The sequence below is a fragment of the Pleurodeles waltl genome, chromosome 12 (assembly GCF_031143425.1).
Source record: "Pleurodeles waltl isolate 20211129_DDA chromosome 12, aPleWal1.hap1.20221129, whole genome shotgun sequence".
In the NCBI taxonomy this organism is placed as follows: domain Eukaryota; kingdom Metazoa; phylum Chordata; class Amphibia; order Caudata; family Salamandridae; genus Pleurodeles; species Pleurodeles waltl.
The window spans coordinates 377,454,650-377,476,009 of NC_090451.1; positions in this window are offsets into that span (position 1 = coordinate 377,454,650).

A 21,360-nucleotide genomic window follows, 5' to 3' on the forward strand; every position below is an offset into this window, starting at 1 on the left:
TTGACACTACAGGAGCACTAAAGTGGCTTTTTCCTTGTTCCATATTTACAAAGTGGTGCAATGCACGCCTTGTGCCACTTTGAAAACCCTTGTGCCACATTATATAAAATTTAGGCAAGGGTGGCATTCCAGAACTAAGAGGCCTGAAATATGGCACAGTGATATTTAACAGATTACACTGCATCATTTTTGGTGTCATTTGGTGACATTTTTAACCAATGCTCACAGCAGGTGTTAAAATGACGCTTCCATAGAAACTTATATTAGTGTAGCAAAGCGCCACAATAGCGTCATACATTTTTACGCTATTGTGCAAACACTGCCACGGTGTGCTGTATCATAAATGCGGCACAAGCATAGTGTTGTTAGGTGCCAGTAGGAGGGTGCAAGAAAAGTGATGCGCCATGTTTTCTTAAATATGGGCCCAGGTTTCTTCAGTAATGGTAAGAATAAGGCCAGCTTCAAAGAACTCGGAAAATATCCTGTATTAAAAATGGAATTAAAGATCGGTGTAAAAATTAATGTGATGATATTTGGAGCCAACTTGCACACAGAGGGGGGAAATGGTCAAGAGGCGAGCCTGATTTGGACAAGAGCAGATGTTTAATTGTTTGTTCAATGGTAAGTAGGGAGAGATCAGAAAAACTGGTTTGAGTTGGATTTGGGATACCCTGAATTGGGGATACCCTCCTTTGCTAGCACTTAACTTTTGGTAAATATGCATGACCTTATCCTGAAAAAAGAGAGGCACATGAATTACTGAACTCTTTGTTATGATTCGTTTGGTCATTTTCAGTAGTAGAACAACGTTTTTTTACTCCCTAGTCAAATTCTGAGAAGACTCAATGATTTAGGAAAAATAATTCGTTTTTTTCCTTAATCAACAAGATTGTATGTTCAGCTAAGCAGCAATTGTACTTTTCCTTCTCTACCTCGCATTAGGCTACTCTCCATTTACCTTCTTTTTTTTCCATACCCGTTTCTGCACTCTTAGAGCTTCTGTGAACCACAGAGTCAACAGTCTGCTTACATATGTATTTTGATAGGCGCTAAACTGGATACTGCTGAACTTATTCAGTGAGAGAAGTTTGTGGTAGCTAGACCTAAATCAGTTGATAGCTCAGGAATGGACAATTTTGATTGAATTTCTATGGGACTACTCTTATTCCAAGCTCTCAACTTAGAAGAAATATGTTTTTGTCAAGTCACAGGAAGCCTAAAATTTGAAGGAATTTCAAAGAGCAGTGCATGGTGGTCAGACCAAGTCAAAGGCAAAGATCCAGTTTCTGTTAAAGAAGAATTATTAGAGAATAAACAGTCCAACATGTAACCGGCCACACGAGTGGGACTACCTATTTTCAGGGAAAGGCTGTAACCTTTGAAAAAAATCTAATAGGTTTGTGGTGTCTTTATCAGAACCCAATTCTAAATGAAAATTAAAGTCATCCAGTATTGTCAGATCTTTATCACAGATACCGTTTTCAAGTAAAGGACCTAGCGCTTGCAGAAAATCTTTTTCTGGGTCTGAGAGGAGGGTTAGTTAACAGTCCTTTAAAGGTACTAGAATTGGTGAATTCAAAATTGAACGACAGAGCTTCACAGCATTATGAGAGAGCTGGACTAAAGCTGGCTCAAAGGTAGTTACAATAAATAATCGCTAGACCTCCATCCTGCTTGGAGGATCTGTCCAGCCTATGATGTGAGACGTCAGAAGAAACACCATCTACTAGATTGAGACGAGAGGAGAGATCAGCTGAAGCTCCAGTAACAAACACTATGGCCCTCATTACAACATTGGCGGTAAATCCCGTTTACCGCCGTGCAGAAGATCGCCAACACACCGCCGCGGCCGTGGAATTACGCCACAGCTGTTACGACCCACAGCTCTGAATCTGCCAAAATCTAGACATCCACACAAGTACGCCACACCAAAGGTCAGTGATAAACTGGCGATAACATTACCTCCACCGTCACGCCAACAGGAATACTCCCACACTATCATGACCCACGAATCCACGTGGCGGTCTTTCAACCGCGGTATTCCATTGGCACTGCGCTTAAAATACACACACATTTACAAAACACAACCACATTGGGCAATTCCAAATACACACACCTGATACACACACACACACCTCTCCCACACACCCAATACAATATAAAACACACACCCACATTACCCACAAACCCTTACAATGAACAATTTGGAAGAAGCAGAGAGACAGCAAAGCAAAGACCACACCAGCATTCAGAGGCAGAAAACACGACACACCACTAAACATCACCCCACATATCACAACACACACCACCTCAGACATCACCCACACCACCCCTTGGCAATGCAAAGACACCCCAGGTTCTCTGAGGAGGAGCTCAGGGTCATGTTGAAGGAAATCGTCCAGGTAGAGCCACAGCTATTCGGATCACAGGTGCAGCACAGCTACATAGCTAGGAAGATGGAACTATGGTGCAGAGTCGTGGACAGGGTCAACGCAGTGGGACAGCACCCAAGAACACGGGATGACATCAGGAAGAGTGGAACGACCTACGGAGGAAGGTGCCTTCCGTGGTCTCAAGACACCACGTTGCGGTTCAGAGGAATGGTGGCGGACCCCCACCTCCCTCCCCACAACTAACAACATGGGAGGAGCAAGTCCTGGCTATACTGCATCCTGAGGGCCTCGCAGGAGTAGCTGGAGGAATGGACTCTGGTAAGTCAAATCTTTAACTACTTCATCCCCCACCCTACCTGCATGCTATCACATAGACCCACCCTCACCTTCACCCTCATCACTCCAACTCCTCACATATGCCCCACTATCACAAACCACACATCCCAACACCAAGCCCTGCATGCAACAACAAAGCATGGATACCCATCACCAATGCATGTCCACTATAGATACCCACACAGACCCCTAAACAATTATCATACAAGGTCCTGCAGAAGAATGTAAGCACTGGGGTACAGGGTCACCCACCCATTGCACACCATGGCACACACAGATACAATAATCATGCCTTTACACCCCTGCAGGACCCCTACCTAACGTCACCGGACAGGAGGTACCAGACATGTCCACTCCCCCCACAGAAGAGGCCCACAGTGATGACAGCAGCTCTGTCCAACTGGATCTAGATGACCAGCCCGGCCCATCTGGGACCTCTGGACAGTCGGTTCCCCTGACACAGTCACAGGCCACCACAGAGCGTCCCCCCTCAGGAAACACCAGCACAGCACCCACTCAGTGGGCCCATACCTCTGTCCCCAGGACACGTCAAGCAGCAGTGTGTCTACCACTATAGGGAACCCAGGCTAACCCACCACCCCAAGAACAGCAGGGACCTGGGGGCAGTGGCAGTGGGCACACGGTTCAGGGGACAGAGGTCCAGGAAAAGCGGGGAACTGGGAGGTCTGCTGTGCAACATGTGGAGGACAGGCCCAGGGAACCCACTCTCCACGAGGCCCTCTCCAACATCATGGGAGCGTACCATCATGCCCAGGAGACGATGGCAACAGTACTGGCCAAGTTTCAGGAGACCCAGCGGCTGCAGGAGGAACAGTATTTGGGGTTCACGGAGGAACTCAAGTCCATCAACACCACCCTGGGCACCATTGCAGGGGTGCTGAAGGACCTCATGAACACCAGGAGGGACACTGTGGCACAACAAGGGGCCCCTGACACTAGCTTGGACGATGAACTGTCCACCACCTCTGCCAGCGCTAGTGGACAGGAGGCACCGCCACAGAACTACGACACCAGCACCCTACCCCCTGCAGATGGAGAACCACCCGCAAGCGGTCCCTGAGATCCAGGACAAAGATAGAGAACAATGCCAGGACCCCCACCAAGAAATGAGACCACCCTGAATGTCATCCTTCTGTCCAACTTTGTCACCCTGTCCATCCTTAAACTGCCCTAGCTCCACTTCCTATGCCCCTTTGGACAATGCACCTGTGAGACAAATAGACTGGACTCTGCCATGGACATTCCTCCACCATCACCCCTGACCATTTTACAACCTGCTCCACTAATTTGCACGTAAATAAACACCCTTGAATCACAAAACAATCTGGAGTCAGTCTGTGTTTTCACAAATGTGTATTTGCAATAACTGAGGGAAAAAGCAATGTCCATTCTATTGTCAACATATCTATGTCACACAGCTCTAGTCCATGAGGTAACATAGCAGAGGTCACAAAGTCAGACCCACATCTGTGAAATCAGAAGGAAGGTGACAAATTAGGGTCCATACCCTTGGTGAAAGTGACAGACAGATGATAGGTCGAACAATTTTATCAGATGTAGGAGGCAGTGATGTCTTCTTACCTGTGTCTCACTGGAAGTATTGCTGGATCACGGTGTTTCTGTTGTCTATGCCCTCTTCTTCTGCCTCCTCTTCTTCACTGTCCAGAGGCTCCACAGCTGCCACGAGACCTCCTTCTGGAACATCCTCCTGCAGAAAAGGCACCTGTTGTCACAAAGCCAAGTTGTGCAGCATACAGCAGGCCACGATGATCTGGCACACCTTCTTTGGTGAGTAGTATAGGAAACCACCTGTCATAATGAGGCACCAGAACCTGGCCTTCAGGAGGCCTAAGGTCCTCTCTATAACCCTCCTGGTTCGCCCATGTGCCTCATTGTAGTGTTCCTCTGCCCTTGTCCTGGGATTCCTCACTGGGGTCAGTAGCCATGACAGGTTGGGGTAGCCAGTCACCTGCAAATGTTGAGGGACAACTGTTAGACACACACTAACCCTTAGGAACAACCCCAGACCCAGACAACTATTCGCACTGTATAGGGTCCTTGTCCTCACCTAACAGCCACACACGGTGCCCCTGGAGATGCCTCATCACATGAGGGATGCTGCTATTCCGCAGAATGCAAGTGTTATGCAATGAGCCAGGAAACTTGGTGTTCACATGGGAGATTTACTGGTCTGCCAAACACACCATCTGCACATTCATAGAATGGTAGCTCTTCCGGTTTCTGTTCACTCCTGTGGGCGGGGTACCAGGGCCACATGTGTCCCATCAATGGCACCTATGATGTTGGGGATATGTCCCAGGGCATAGAAGTCACATTTCACTGTAGGCAACTTCTCCACCTGAGGGAAAACGATGTAGCTCTGCATGTGTTTCAGCAGGGCAGGCAACACTCTGGACAACATGTTTGAGAACATAGGTTGGGACATCCCTGATGCTATGGCCACTGTAGTTTGAAAAGACCCACTTGCCAGGAAATGGAGTGCTGACAGGACCTGAACTAGAGGGGGGATTCCTGTGGGATGGCAGATAGCTGACATCAGGTCTGGCTCCAACTGGGCACACAGTTCATGGATTGTGGCACGATCAAGTCTGTAGTTGACAATTATATGTCACTCTTCCATTGTCGACAGGTCCACCAGCGGTCTGTACACCGGAGGATGCCGCCATCTCCTCACCTGCCCCAGCAGAAGTGCTCTATTGATGAGAACAGTGATCAGAGGGTCAGCCAACACTGAGGTACTAAAAAAACAACTTTATTGCACACATATGTCAATCCGCTATGTACCTGTCTTAGTGTGTATGCAAGGGCTAGATATGTGTGACGCATTTAAAATTAATGCCATGTGGCCCCCTGAAATGGCGGCTGCCTGACCTGTAATGTGGGACAAGGGCATATGAGGTAACTGCGCTGGCGTTGTACACCATCGCGGTAGGCGGTCGAAGACCGCTGCGCAATCCTGCATTGGTTAACAGTGGACCCTATGGGTCCCAGGAGCCAATAACAATGTATGTCGGCGGTGACGGTACGCACCACCGCGGACATGACCGCCATTTTCTCTCTGTTCACTCACTTGATACCTGATCTTCAACAGGAGAGGACCTACACTGCAAGTGCTGCTGTGACCTCAGTCTGAAAGTGATGATGGCTCATGTGTCTGGGGAAAGGGCCCCTGCCTTCACATCAGAGGAGTTGGACAAACTAGTGGATGGGGTCCTCCCCCAGTACACGCTACTCTCCGGTCCTCCAGACAAACAGGTGAATACACTGTGAGCATGCTGTATGGCCAATGCCTGTTTGGAGTGGTGTGGATGGGAGATGGGGGGGTGAGGCGTGCATGATCCGACGGTGAGTGTATGTGGGTCAGGGCAAGGGTGGGAACATGGGCCAATGACTGTGATGGTCCGGAAGGTTAATGTTTTACCTTTTCCCCTGTACTATTCCTCTATGTCAGCGCCCACCAGAAGAAGGATATTTGGCGTGCCATCGCCAAGGACGTCCGGACCCTGGGGGTCCACCACAGACGGAGCACCCACTGTCGTAAAAGATGGGAGGACATTCGCCGCTGGAGCAAGAAGACGGCGTAGGCCCAGCTGGGGATGGCCTCCCAACGTGGGAGGGGTGCCCGTTGCACCATGACCTCTCTGATGTTCCGGATCCTGGCGGTGGTGTATCTGGAGTTGGATGGGCGCTTGAGGGCATCACAGCAGCCACAAGGGGGTGAGTACAGTCACATGCATCTGACTCTGCGTGCATTGGAGGCGTCTGGGTGGGGGAGGTGGGCTGTGGGTTCCCCTAGGCTAGGGCGAGCCTTGTAGGCAAGGACCCTTTGTGAGGCAGGCTAAGTGGCACCTCAACCCCACCAGTAGTAAGAGCCATCTACACCTAGTCAGGCTCCTGTGACTTCCATGTGTGCAGCAATGGGGCATAGGCCATGTACCCCATGTCCCTGTGAGGAATTAGGGAACTCTAAGTGCATGGCGTAATGCAGAGGGCTGCTGTGTCTGTAGTGTCCGCCAACGGTAGTGGTATTGCATGTACTGAACATGTCTTTCTACTTTCTTTCCCCCCCTTTTTGTGGTCTCCCTGTTCTTGTGTGCATTAGCATCATCAGGCGGAGAAGCTGTGCCACCGGAGCAGGAGGGAACTGCATCCCACATGGCCCTGTAGGGTGAGACTACAGAGTCAGAATTCACCAGTGGGACGGAGGGCGAGGGGAGCTCCACAGCGGGAACTGGAGCAGAGACCAGCGACACCGACTCCTCCTCTGATGGGAGCTCCCTTGCGGTGGTGGGCCCCTCGGTGCCCCCGCATATACAGGTACAGCCACCACCCCCCCCTACCAGCACAGCCCCCCCCAGCAGCCCCTCAGCGTGTGCCCCGTGGCTGCTCACCCAGGAGGGTGGGCATCTCCTTTGCCCCAGGCACCTCAGGCCCTGCCCCAGTCAGCCCTGCTGCCCTCAGTGAGGAGGCCATTGACCTCCTGAGATCCCTCACTGTTGGGCAGTCTACCATTCTGAATGCCATCCAGGGTGTAGATAGGCAGTTGCAACAGACCAATGCATACCTGGAGGGCATTCATTCTGGCCAGGCTGCCCAACAGCAAGCATTTCAGACTCCTGCCTCAGCACTGATGGCAGCCATTGTCCCTGTGTCCAACCTCCCCCCTCCAACTTCCTCCACTAAGACCCAATCCCCTGTACCTCAGCCTATCCCAAGCACACCATCAGACCAGCAAGCACACACCTCAACACACAAGGGTAGCTCCGCCAAACATAAGCACCACACATCCCACAGGCACTCTCCCAAGCATCATACCCATGCACACATACCTACATCCACTGCCTCCACTGTGTACCCCTCCTCCACGTCTCTCTCCCCCCTCCCTGTCACATCTTCACTCACACATGTATGCACTACATCCTCAGCCACTACCTCCATCACCAGCACACCCATCACCACACACCGCTCATGTGCAATCACCACCCCCACCACCATTCACACATCCCCTGTGTCCTCTACCAGTGTGTCTGTGAGCCCTCCTCCCAAAGTACACAAATGCAGCCACACACCCACCCAACAGCCATCCACCTGACGACAGCCTCCAGCCCATTCACCTTCACCCAAAGTCAGCAGACGTACACCTCCTACAACCACTACCTCTTCCTCCACTCCCAAGCCTCCTCCATCTACCCATCCCATTGTGTCTAAAAAACTTTTCCTGTCAAACCTTGACCTCTTCCCTTCACCTCCCCCAACCCTTCCGTCCCCTAGGGCCCGGCTTCCAGGTCCCAACCCAGCACCTCAGCCACCACATCACCGCACAGTGGTGCCAGCAGTCACCGGATTCTGGAGTGCACCAAGCAGCAGGGCTGCCAGTGTCACAAGGAACGAGGGCCAAGGACATTCCCCCACCTCCAAAACAGAAGTTGCCCACATCCCGGAGGGAGTAGGCCACAACACCTGCCACGAAGGGCTCAGCCAAGTGAGACAGCTGGGCCACCATCCAAGGTGGGGAAGGGCCTGAAAAAGAAAGGCAAGTCAACGTCGCCGCCAACCTGCATGGCGGACAAGACTGCCACGGGCACTGCCGCCACGGGCACCGCCGCCATCACCCAAGATACTGAGCCCTTCACCAGCACCGCCGCTCATGACACCGCCGCCGACACCGAGGTCAGTGAGCCCCCCACCAGCACCGCCGCTCATGACACTGCCGCCAGCACTGAGGTCAGTGAGGCCCCAACCAGCACCGCCGCTCATGACACCGCCACCAGCACCGAGGTCAGTGAGCCCCCCACCAGCACCGGTGCCCAAAGACCGCCACAAGCACCGCTGCTACTGAGCCCGCCGCCAGCGGCCACGCCACATCCTGAGCCAGTGGCACCACTGCACACATGGCTGCCATCCCCAGTGGTCATTTGTACAAGGCTGGTGGTCAGTTCCATGGGCCTGGGCAGCTTCCACGTTGCCCCACCGTCAGTGGAGTATCACATCCACTACCTCAGTCCTTGGCAGGATGAAGCACTTTGGGCACCAAGCCCCCTCCAGGACCAGTGGAGACTGTTATCCACTTGAGAGACTGTGGCTTTGCACTCCCCAGGATAATGCAGTGGGCAAACCACCCACTGGAGAGACTTGAGAGACTGTGGCTTTGCACTCCCCAAGATAATGCAGTGGGCAAACCACCCACTGGAGAGACTTGAGAAACTGTGGCTTTGCACTCCTCAGGATAATGCAGTGGGCAAACCACCCACTGGAGAGACTTGAAAGACTGTGACTTTGCACTCCACAGAATAATGCAGTGGGCAAACCACCCACTTGAGAGACTAGAGAGACTGTGGCATTGCACTCCCCAGGATAATTCAGTGGGCAAACCACCCACTGGAGAGGCTTGAGAGACTGTGCCTTTGCACTCCTCAGGATAATGCAGTAGGCAAACCACCCACTTGAGAGACTTGAGAGACTGTGGCTTTGCACTCCCCAGGATACATCAATGGGCATGGAGCCCTCTCGTGGAGCTGGCGTCGTGCACTCATCCGGCTGAGGTGCCCCCCCTTCCTTTCCCCTGAGGTGCCTGTTTTTGTTTCGATCTGATGCCCCTGCAGTGTTCTTTCCGTTTCGATCGGGTATCTTTTGTGGGCCTCGCCCATGCATTTTGGGCCCAGAGGTCCATGGAATATATTGGTGAAGTACCTGGACTTGAATTCTTGGTGTACATATTTGTTTATAGTGTATATAACATTTCTATTAATGGATTTTACATGATTACAATCGTTCAACTCATTTCCTTTTGTCAGTGCGCACTTCCAGGTGGGTTTGGGGGGGTGTAAATGTAATGTTTCAGCATGTATTGGTGTGTGTGTTGTAGTGGGTGAGGGTGAGGGTGGGGGTGTTGCGTGTTGCGTGTTGCGTGTTGCGTGTGTGTGTGTCACTCTCTTTTCCCTCCCTCCTCCCCTGTGTTGTAGGTTCAGTACTCACCGTGGTCGTCGCTGCCGTCGGTCGTGCTCCTGGTAGAGGAGCAGGAAGACAATCGCAGGGAGTGTTTGGAGTTCAGGCTCCATGGCTTCCTGGTTCCTCGTGGGTTGTGTAGAGGTGAGTGTTTTCCCTGCCAAGTCCTGTTTCTGCCGTGTTTTTGTTCGCGTTGAATCCGCCCCGGAAAAGATGGCGGATTGGCCTGTCATAATAGTGTGGGTGGTACATTGTGTTCCGCCTGACTGTTGAATGACCGCCATGGTGTTTGTTTGTACCGCCGTGGCGGTCGGAGTGTTAAAGTGGCTGTCTATGATGGCGGTTTCCGCCGTGGTCGTAATCCCATTTTTTTCCGCCAGCCTTTAACACCGACCGCCAGGGTTATAAAGAGGGCCTATGTCCATATGATGGTTGTCTATTAACAAAGTAAATTTATATTTATATTTCATTAAGGACCTAGCACTTATCAAAGTACACAAGATTTTATCCCGCTGTTGTTAATCCAATTTTTGGCAGCAAGTCTAGATTCAGACCCAGTTTCTTTGACTGAGGGCACTATTTGGTTAGTATTAAATATTTGCCCACCGCAACCATTAGAAGAAACATTGAGTGTGTCTAGATTAGCAAGTTTTACACAAAGACAATTTACTGCTGTTCCTGTTTTGTTGAGAGCGAGGAGCTCATTAATAGCGATCCTTCTAATCACTGCGCTGCACTGGCATAATGGCTGGCACTGCACCGGCATAATGGATGGAGCTTGGTGCGATCCAGGCGCAGATGGGCTTGACTTAGGGGCACCTTTCATGTGCCAGATGTGCACATGCTGTGCAGACCCATTCTGTGGTGCTTTAAATATCTTAGGCAAGAGGAAGGTGTGTCCATAAGTTGGTGTGATGCTGATTTAGTACAACAAGTGGGGAAACAAAAGACCTAACCATAGTCCAGCAACCTTGCAATCCTATCACAGGCTCCATTGTGAGGGTTTGTTACTGCAAACAGAACTAACTTAAAAGTGAGAGAGTTAAAACATATAATTATGAAAACAAATGCAAGCACCCTTCAATATGATGCCCGTAATTCCGAAGCCAGACACCTCCATAAAAGCAGCACCACGCGTGCTTTACAAGAAAATCAAATGGATGTGGCAGACCTGATAGGAGGACTGTGCAGACACGTCTTGTGGGGCTTTAAGTATCTCAAGCATGAGGGGGCATGTCCATAGGTCGGCACAATGCAGAATCAGTAAAAACAGGTGGGGAAATAAAAGAGCTAACCAGGCTTCAGCAACCCCGGTGGCCGATCACAGGCTTCCCTGTGTGGGCTTGCTACTGGAAACAGAAACAAAACTAACCTAAATTGAGAATGTTAAAACATAAAGGGCCAGATGTATCAAACATTTTTTGTGATCGCAAAAATGCATTTTGGTATGTATCAATTCCAATTTGCGATTCAGTAACTTCTTACCGAATCGCAAATTGGAATTGTGACTACATACCGATTCGGTATTAGGAAGGGGTGTGTCAAGGGCGTCCCTTCCTAATACCGAATCTCAGTAGTGTGTATGAATGTTTTGTGACCCAAATGCGGTAGCAAAAGACTTGCATTTTACTGTCTACTTCAAGTAGGTGGTAACCCATTCCCAAGTGGAAAGGGGTCCGTTGGGGACCCCTTTCCCTTTGTAAATGCATCCCCAAATTTTTTTGGGGGGCAGGCATTGGTCCCACGGACTACTGCCTACTCTTAAAAAATTCAAAGAAATCTTTCAATTTTTCATTTTTTAACACATCCCATTTTCCTCTAAGGAAAATGGGCTGCATTTAAAAATAAAAGAGATTGATTTATTTAAAAGCACTCACAGACATGGTGGTCTGCTGTTCCCAGCAGGCCACCATCGCTGTGATTGTAGCCATTCGCAATGGGTCGCAAATGTGTCTCAAATTGCGACCTACCTCATGAATATTAATGAAGTAGGTTGATTTGTGAGCCCTTGTGAATAGCTAAATTAAACTCCTGGAGTTTCATCCATTCCAATAGCGATTACTTAATTGCAATTTGCAAAAAATCGCAATGTGGTCATCACTATTAGAAATAATGGTACATCTGGCCCCAAATTAATCAAATGAATGCAATCACCCTTTAATATGGCACCTGCAATTCCCGAGCCAGGCACCTCCATAAAAGCAGTGCCACACATGCTGTACAAGGAAAGCAAATGGGTGTCTGCCAGAACACACAACCGACAATTTGGATCACAGAACTTCTACCAAATTGCTGCTTATTCTTTAATAGTTGCTTTGCTTTTGCTGACTGAAAAGTGAGACAGTTTTGTAATGCAACCTATGTGACAACCTGGAGTACTGGGAGTGTGAAAAGAAAGGCTGGAGAACATGATTTTTTTTCCATCACACAACAAAATGTAAATGCATGTAAATGAACAGTAAAAATATTTAAAGATATGTATGCAGTTAGGAAAGCACAAATTAAACACAACTTTTTTGTACTTTCTGAGATGGGATGGAGACAAAGATTATACTAGGTTAATGCAAATCAAGACACTTACTTGGTGATACCCAAAGCATATATGTTCACAGATACCCTGTTTTTACAAGTTATCGATTGTGCACTACATAGTTTTAACAGTTAAACTGAATATCTCTACAAATTTCAATGGAGATATGTGGTTTGTAAATTTACAGTGCACAACCACACCATGCTTTAGTGATATATTTGCGACAGTATGCTCCAAAATGCACCACTGGTTACACAGTACACCCATACCACTCTCCTTATTGGGAGGATTGACTTATTTGCTACTCGCTCTTTGTGTGAAACTTGTGTTTTTCACAATCCTTATGACCATTGATGGGTGCACCCCAACTCTAAAAACTATTCCAGTACCACTGAAACACCCTGAGATGTGTGGAAGATTTTGATCTCTGGGAGCCTGCAGGCTACCTAACTATGAACATCCTGTAGGACACTCAAATTGTCCATAGCTTTGGGGTTTCTAACATTCTTGACATCTACTCTTGTGTTCTTTAAGCATGCTATTTTCAAAGCAGCATGTAGGCCTAAAAAGGGAATTTTCCAGAAGCACAAGTGTCACATTTGAAATAACTCCCACTTTTAGCATGATTTTTGTGTTACAGATGGGGTTCTAAGATGCCTTCCATTACTCCAAGTTAAGCCAAGGTCCATTTTTGCAGGCAGCACAGAGATGACATTCTGGAACAATAATAAATTACAGATTTTTAAGTGATTACCACAGTTTTAAAAGCAGTGAAGAAAGCCTAGGTTTGTGTTACAAGATAAACTTACAGTTTATTTTCTTTAAAATAATAAGCTTAGTTTATCCTAATGGCTCATTATAGAGGGGTACAATGTATTCACAATGGGATTTTCATATTACCTTAATGATTTACCATGGCAAAATACAGAGATAAAGGTAGAGCAAAGAAAGGAAGCTCTAATTAGGAAACACATGACCTTCTGAATGGGTGAGAACTACTTGTCACATTCCAGCTGAGAAATCGACTGCATCAGGAAGTATGTTCAAAGATAAGTTTATTCTCCTTCAAACAGCACCATGTCGAACCCTCGCTCTGGCTCCAGGCGACGACCGTAATTCAACTTACTCACCTGGAACCTTCACAGGGGTCCGTCAAGCATAAACACATTCTGCCCACGAGCCGATTATACAACTTCATGGGGTCGCTCTGAGACGTGCGAGTTCTAGACATAACACATCTTCCCTCTTATACATAACCACATAAAGTTGTGTCCCCAGAACAAACATGCTATCTCCCAAGCTAACACTACAAATATAATACCTGTGGAAAGAAATGAAATAAAATCATTACATAATAAATAACAGACTACAGAGAAAAATAACTTCCTTCTGCAAAACCTGTGATTGAAAAGTAACTAATCCAACACATAAACATTTAAATACTTTGGTGAACGTATCCTTCATCTGTTCTCAAATGGTACCACAGCTTTACCCTCAGTGTCTGCATGAAGTCTTTCAACCTCAATAACCCTACTCCCATTACTCATTTAACCTGCATCTGAGAGTAAAGGTGTAGCCTCCTCTATTTGCATTTGTCTAGCATCTTCGTGAACATTTTGTTCAACCAACCACCACCCCTGAGCACAAGAATCAAGTTTGTCTTCATGTTTAACCAGCAACTCATCATCATTCATCAACAACACACTTCTCTTGCCCCACTGTTTTCCGTTTTCTACCAGCACATCATGTTTAGACACCTTGATGACTCGTATTTTAGGAAATAATTTGGATTTGTTTTCTTGGTACCCATGGTTCTTTTAATCTTGACCATATCCCCCATCTGAAAATGTACCTCTTTCACTTTCTTATCTTTTTCATATCTCACTTTGGCTTTCCACTGGGCGCTTTCCATCTTTTCGCACACTTTTTCTAAATTAGATAACCTGTTAGAACACTTAGGCCCTCATTACAACCCTGGCGGTCAGTGTGAAAGCAGTGGTAATACCGTCAACAGGCCAGCGAGAAAAAAAATGGAATCACGACTATGGCGGAAACTGCCAACACAGACAGGCACTTTAACAATCCGACCACCAGGGCGGTAGAAACAAACACCACGGCGGGAACCGCCAACAGACAGGCAGAACACAATGTACCGCCCACTGTATTACAAGGCATCAATCCGCTACCTTTTCCGGGGCGGTACCAACACCATCAAAAGCACAGTCGAAACAGTACTTGGAACGGAAACCACTCACCTCTCGACACCCTACGAGGAACCAGGACGCAATGGAGCCTGAGTTACAGGTGCTGCGAATGTTGGTTTACCTCCTCTTCTACCAGGAGCAGCAAAGATGGCGGTGACGACCACGTTGAGTACTGCACTTAGCACACGGGGGAAGAGAGTGACACACACACGCAACACACAACACCCCCACCCCCACCCTCACCCACAACACCATACACAAAAATACATGCAGCAACATTACATATACACCCCGTAACCCCCTGGAAGAACGCAAGGACAAAAGGAAATGATTGTAACGAGTGTAATCATCGAAAATTCAGATATGGAAACAGGTCTGTAACAGATCATCTTATACAAATATGTACAGCAACTACATAAGTCTGGATAGTGTTCCAATCATTGTCCGCGGACCAGTGGTCCCAAAATGCATGGGCGAAGCCCACACATGATACCTGCCTCTAAACAGAGAGAACACTGATAGGGCATCAGGTCAAAAACAAACAGGAGCCTCAGGAGGCAGGAGACGGGGCACCTCAGCCGGATGAAGGGACGAAGCCATTGCCCACGAGGGGGCTCCATGGCCACAGAATGGTCCTGGGGAGTGCAAAGCCACAGTCTCTCAAGTCTCTCAAGTGGGTGGTTTGCCCACTGATTGGTCCTGGGGAGTGCAAAGCCACGTTCTCTCAAGTGAGTGTACAGCCCACTGATTGGTCTGGGGAGTGCAAAGCCATAGTCTCACAAATCTCTCCAGTGGGTGCACAGCCCACTGATTGGCCCTGGGGAGTGCAAAGCCACAGTCTCACAAGTCTCTCAAGTGGGTGGGTTGCCCACTGTTTGGTCCTGGGGAGTGCAAAGCCACAGTCTCACAGGTCTCTCAAGTGGGTGGGTTGCCCACTGATTGGTCCTGGGGAGTGCAAAGCCTCAGTCTCTCAAGTCTTTCAAGTGGGTGGTTTGCCCAGAGTGCTTCATCCTGCCAAGGACTGGGTGAGTGGATGCTGTTCTCCACTGGTTCTGGAGGGGGCTTTGTGCCCAGAGTGCTTCATCCTGCCAAGGACTGGGTAAGTGGATGCTGTTCTCTACTGGTTCTGGAGTGGACTTAGTGCCCAGAGTGCTGCATCCTTCCAAGGACTGGGGTAGTAGATGCTTTTCTCCACTGGTTCTGGAGGGGGCTTTGTGCCCAGAGTGCTTCATCCGGCCAAGGACTGGGGTAGTGGATGCTGTTATCCACTGGTTCTGGAGGGGGCTTAGTGCCCAGAGTGCTTCATCCTGCCAAGGACTGGGTGAGGGAATGCTGTTCTGCACTGGTTCTGGAGGGGGCTTAGTGCCCAGAGTGCTTCATCCTGCCAAGGACTGGGGTAGTGGATGCTGTTCGCCACTAGTTCTGGATGGGGCTTAGTTCCCAGAGTGCTTCATCCTGCCAAGGACTGGGTGAGTGGATGCTGTTCTCCATTGGTTCGGGAGGGGGCTTAGTGCCCAGAGTACTTCATCCTGCCAAGGACTTGGGTAGTGGATGCTGTTCTCCACTGGTTCTGGAAGGGGCTTAGTGCCCAGAGTGCTTCATCCTACCAAGGACTGGGTGAGTGGATGCTGTTCTCCACTGGTTCTGGAGGGGGCATGGTGCCCAGAGTGCTGCACATGCTGTGTGCCAGTTCTCATTCCCCCACCTGGGTGTGTGTGCCACGAGATTTCCTGGGAACAGGTAGCATGATACTCCAAGGAGTCAGAGACACACTCCACCCTGCTGCGACTTTGCCTGCCAACTGCTGGTACTAACAGTGCTGGTTGTGGTGCCTCATGTACTCTGTGCAGGGTAAGGATGTCTCCTGCAGCATCGAATGGCTGCCCACTGGGAATGTTGTCCATGTCGGCTGTGGTGGCACCGTCTGTACACTTTGTGGGGCAGGTGGCGGTGATTGCGGCGGTGTCTGTGGCCGAGATGCTGGTGGTGCTACATGTGTCAGCACCTGTGGAGGCAGACAGCAGGACGTCTCCTGCAGCCTCAGATGGCTGCCCACTGGCAATGATGCTGGGGACTGTTGCTGAGGCAGCAAACGTGCAGGTGGTGGTGCAGGTGGTGGTGCAGATGGCAGTGGTTGCGGCGGTGTCCAACGCCGTACAGGTTACTGTTCTGTTTGGCAGAAGGGATGACACCAGTCCCTCAGCCGGAGGCTCCGTGGCCTGAGCTGACTTCCCTTTAGCCTTGTGTGCCTTCCCCACCTTATAAGTGGCTGCTGGGACCTTGGCACTGTCCCCTTTTGTCTTGGAGGAGGTCTTGCTGGGTGGTAGGTGCGGCTTCTCCCTATGGCATGTGGGTCCCTTCTTCACCCTGGCAGGTGGCGGAATAGGGTGATCCTTGGCCTCGCTAGGTGGCACACTGGCAGCCTTGATGGGTGCCGCCCACGATGATACTGGACTTGCAGGGGCCATAGTGCTGAAGGATTGGTTGGCTGAGGTGCTGGGCTGGGATCTGCACATCCTGGCCCTAGGGGAAGGACGGGGGAGGTGTAGGGAAGAGGTCCATGTTAGTAAGGAAACGTTTTTTAGACACACTGGGACGGGAAGATGGAGGGGGTTTGGCAGTGGAGGAAGAGGTAGTGGTTGTAGAGGTGTACGTCTGCTGAGTTTGGGTGAAGGTGCATGGGCTGGAGGCTGTTGTGAGGTGGATGGCTGTTGAGTGGGTGTGTGCCTGTGTTTGTGTACTTTGGAAGGAGGGCTCGCAGACACAAGGACACAGGGGTCATGTAAATGGTAGTGGGGGTGGTGATTGCACGTGAGCGGTGTGTGGTGATGGGCGTGCTGGTGATGGAGGTAGTGGCTGAGGATGTAGTGCATGCAGGTGTGAGTGGAGACGAGACTGGGAGGAAGGAGGAGGACATGGAGGAGGGGGACACAGTGGAGGCAGATGGATGTTGGCGTGTCTGCATGTGGATGGTGCTTGTGTGAGTGCCTGTGGGATGTGTGGTGCTTATGTTTACCATGTGCACTCTTGTGTGTTGATGAGTGTGCATGCTGGTCTGATGGTGTGCTTGGGATAGGCCGAGGTACAGGGGATTGGGTCTAGGTAGTGGAAGTTGGAAGGGGGAGGATGGACACAGGGACAATGGCCGCCATCAGTGCTGAAGCCAGAGCCTGAAATACTCTCTGTTGGACTGCCACGCCAGAATGAATGCCCTCCAGGTATGCATTTGTTTGCTGCAAATGCCTATTGACACCCTCAAAAGGGTTGATTGCCCAACAGTGAGGGATCTCAGGAGGTCAATAGCCTCCTCACTGAGGGCAGCAGGGCTGACTGGGGCAGGGTCTGAGGTGCCTGGGGTGAAGGAGATGCCCACTCTCCTGCGTGAGCGGCACGGGAAACATGCTGAGGGCTGCTGGGAGGGCGGTGCTGGTGGGGGGGCGGCTGTACCCGTTGATGCGGTGGACACAGAGTTGTCTACCCCCGCAAGAGAGCTTCCATCAGAGGAGGAGTCACTGCCGCTGGTGTCTCCTCCTGTCCCCGTTGTAGAGCTCCCTTTGCCCTCCGTCCCACTGGTGCCTTCAGACTCTGTAAATTCACCCTCCAGGGCCATGTGGGTGCAGCTCCCTCCTGCTCCTGTGCCAATGCTCCTACGCCAGATGATGCTAATGCACACAAGGACAGGGTGACAAAACAAAAAGGGGAGGAAAGAAAGTAGAGACACATGGTCAATGCCAGCAACACCACTACCGTTGGCGGACACAACACACAGGGATCAGCCCTATGCACTAGCCCATGCACTAACAGTTCAGGGGTGAAACACATGCCCATGGGGGGCTCTGCCTAGACCCATTTGATACACACCTGGAACCCACAGGAGCCTGACTAGGTTTAGAGGGCCACTACCACTTTTGGGTTTGGAGTGCCACTGAGCCTGCCAAACAATGGATCTACCTTGGCGCGTCTGCCCTGGCCTAGGGACACCCACAGCCTACTTCCCCCACCCAGAAACCTCATAAAGCGCACAGAGTCAGCTGAATGAGACTGTACTCACCCCCTTGTGGCTGCTGTGATGCCCTCAAGCGCCTATCCAACTCAGGATATGCCACCGCCAGGATCCGGTACATCAGGGGGATCATGGTGCGACGGGCACCCCTTCCACATTGGGAGGCCATCCCCAGCTGGGCCTCTGCCATCTCCTTGCTGCAGCGACGCAGGTCCTCCCATCTTTTGTGGCAGTGGGTGCTCCGTCTTTGGTAGACCCCCAGGGTCCGCACTTCCTTGGCAATGGCAGGTAAAATCCCCTTTTGGTGGGCACTGACCTGGAGGAAAAGTGAAGTAAGAATGGATGTTACTCCCCCATCTGGTTCTTCTTACTCATTGGCCACAAACCTCCCACCCTGGCCCAGAAAAACATACACTCACCATCCTCACACGCTTGCCTCTGCCCCCCGCGTATCTTCCATCCATGCCACTCCATACATTCATGTGCCATGCATCATGCTCACAGTGTACTCACCTGTTTGTCTGGAGGACCGTAGAATAGCGTGTACTGGAGGAGGACCCCAGCCACCAGCTTGTCCAACTCCTCTGCGGTGTAGGCAGGGGCCCTTTCGCAAGACACTGTAGCCATTGTCGCTTTCAGACTCAGGTCACAGCAGCACTTGCAGTGTAGGTCAAGTATCAAGTGAGTGAACAGCTAGAAAATGGCGGTCACGTCCGCAGCGATGCGTACCGTCACCGCCAGCGTACATCTTCATTTGCTCCTAGAACCCATAGGGCCCAATTATAACCAATGCTGAATTGAGCCGCGGTCTTCAACCGCCTACCGCGACTCTGCACAACGCCAGTGCAGTTACCTTATTTCCCCTTGTCCCTCCTTACAGGTCAGGCAGCCGCCATTTCGGGGGCGCACATGGCAGGGCAACAAACTGCGACACAGCACTTTTGGCCAGAAATACGGATAGACAGCACCACACACCAATTACATCACGATCGTTCTAAATACCCTTGTGAAACATATGTGGTTTATCACCCTCTGCTCACCCTTCTCCCGCATAGGGCACTTCCACTGGGGCAGGTGATGAGATGGCGTCATCCTCCGGTATACAGACCCCTGGTGGACCTGTCGACAATGGAAGACAGACACATCATTATCACCTACAGACTTGATTGTGCCACAATCCATGAACTGTGTGCCCAGTTGGAGCCAGACCTGATGTCAGCTATCTGCCATCCCACAGGAATCCTCCCTCTATTGCAGGTCCTGTCACTACTCCATTCCCTGGCCAGTGGGTCCTTTCAAACAACAGTGGCCATGCCATCAGGAATGGCACAGCCAATGTTCTCTAGCGTGTTGTCCAGAGTGTTGTCTGCCCTGCTGAAACACATGCGCAGCTACATCGTTTTCCCTCAGGTGGAGGATTTGCCCACAGTGAAAGGTGACTTCTATGCCCTGGGACATATCCCCAACATCATTGGTGCCATTGATGGTACCCATGTGGCATTTGTCCCCCCTGCAGGAATGAACAGGTGTACAGAAACTGCAAAAGCTGCCATTCTATGAATGTGCAGATGGTGTGTTTGGCAGACCAGTACATCTCCCATGTGAATGTCAAGTATCCTGGCTCAGTGCATGACGCTTACATTTTGTGGAATAGCAGCATCCCTTATGTGATGGGGCAACTCCAGAGGCACTGTGTGTGGCTAATAGGTGAGCCCAAGGTCCCAACACAGTTGACATAGGTGTCTGGGCATGGGAGAGTCCCTAAGGGTTGAAGGATGTCTAACAGTTGTCCCTCGATATTTGCAGGTGACTCTGGTTACACCAACCAGTCATGGCTACTAACCCCAGTGAGGAATCCCAGGACAAGGGCTGAGGAACGCTACAATGAGGCACATGGGCGAACTAGGAGGATAATAGAGCAGACCTTCAGCCTCCTGAAGGCCAGATTCCGGTGCCTCCATCTGACAGGTGGCTCCCTATACCACTCACCCAAGAAGGTGGGCCAGATCATCATGGCATGCTGTATGTTGCACAACCTGGCTTTGCAACGCCAGGTGCCTTTTCTGCTGGAGGATTGGCCTGATGTTGGTCTTGTGGCAGCTGTGGAGCCTGTGGACAGTGAGGAAGAATAGGCAGAAGAAGATGATATAGACAACCGAAACAACATCATCACACAATACTTCCAGTGAGACACATGTAAGAGACTGGCACTGCTGCTCTCATATCATACTACTGTTGGACATTGCCTGAATCTGACTTTTTACCTCTGTGTATGGACCCTGACATGTCACTTTGACTTTCCATTTCACAGATCTGGGTCACACTTTCTGCCTTCTGCTATGTTTACTGATGCCCAACAACTGTCGAACATTGGTATGTGTACATGAACATTGACATTGCTATATTTCTGAGAGGTTGCAATTACACATTTGTGAAAGTACAGACTGACTCCAGATTGATTTGTGATTCAAGGGTGTTTATTTCTGTGCTAATAAGTGGAGGGGGCTGTGCAATGGGCTGGGGTGATGTTGGAGGAATGTCCATTGTAGAGTCCAGTCTCTTGGTATCACAGGTGCATTGTCCAAGGGGGCATAGGAAGTGGAGTAATGGCAGTTTAAAGTTGTCAGGTTGACAAAGTGGGACAAAAGGGTGACAATCAGAAGAGTGTTATTTCCTGGCGAGGATCTTGGCAATGTTCTCTGTCTTGTTCCTGGATCTTAGGAACGTTTGCAGGCTGGTTCTCCTTCTGCAGGGGGTTGGGTGCTGGTGGCCTGTTGGTCCTGTGGCGGGACCTCCTGTCCACTAGCGTCGGCGGAGGGCTGTTCATCATTCAGGCTAGTGTCAGGGGCCCGTTGGTGTTCCACTGTGTGCCTCTTGGTGTTGGCCATGTCTGCCAGCACCCCTGCA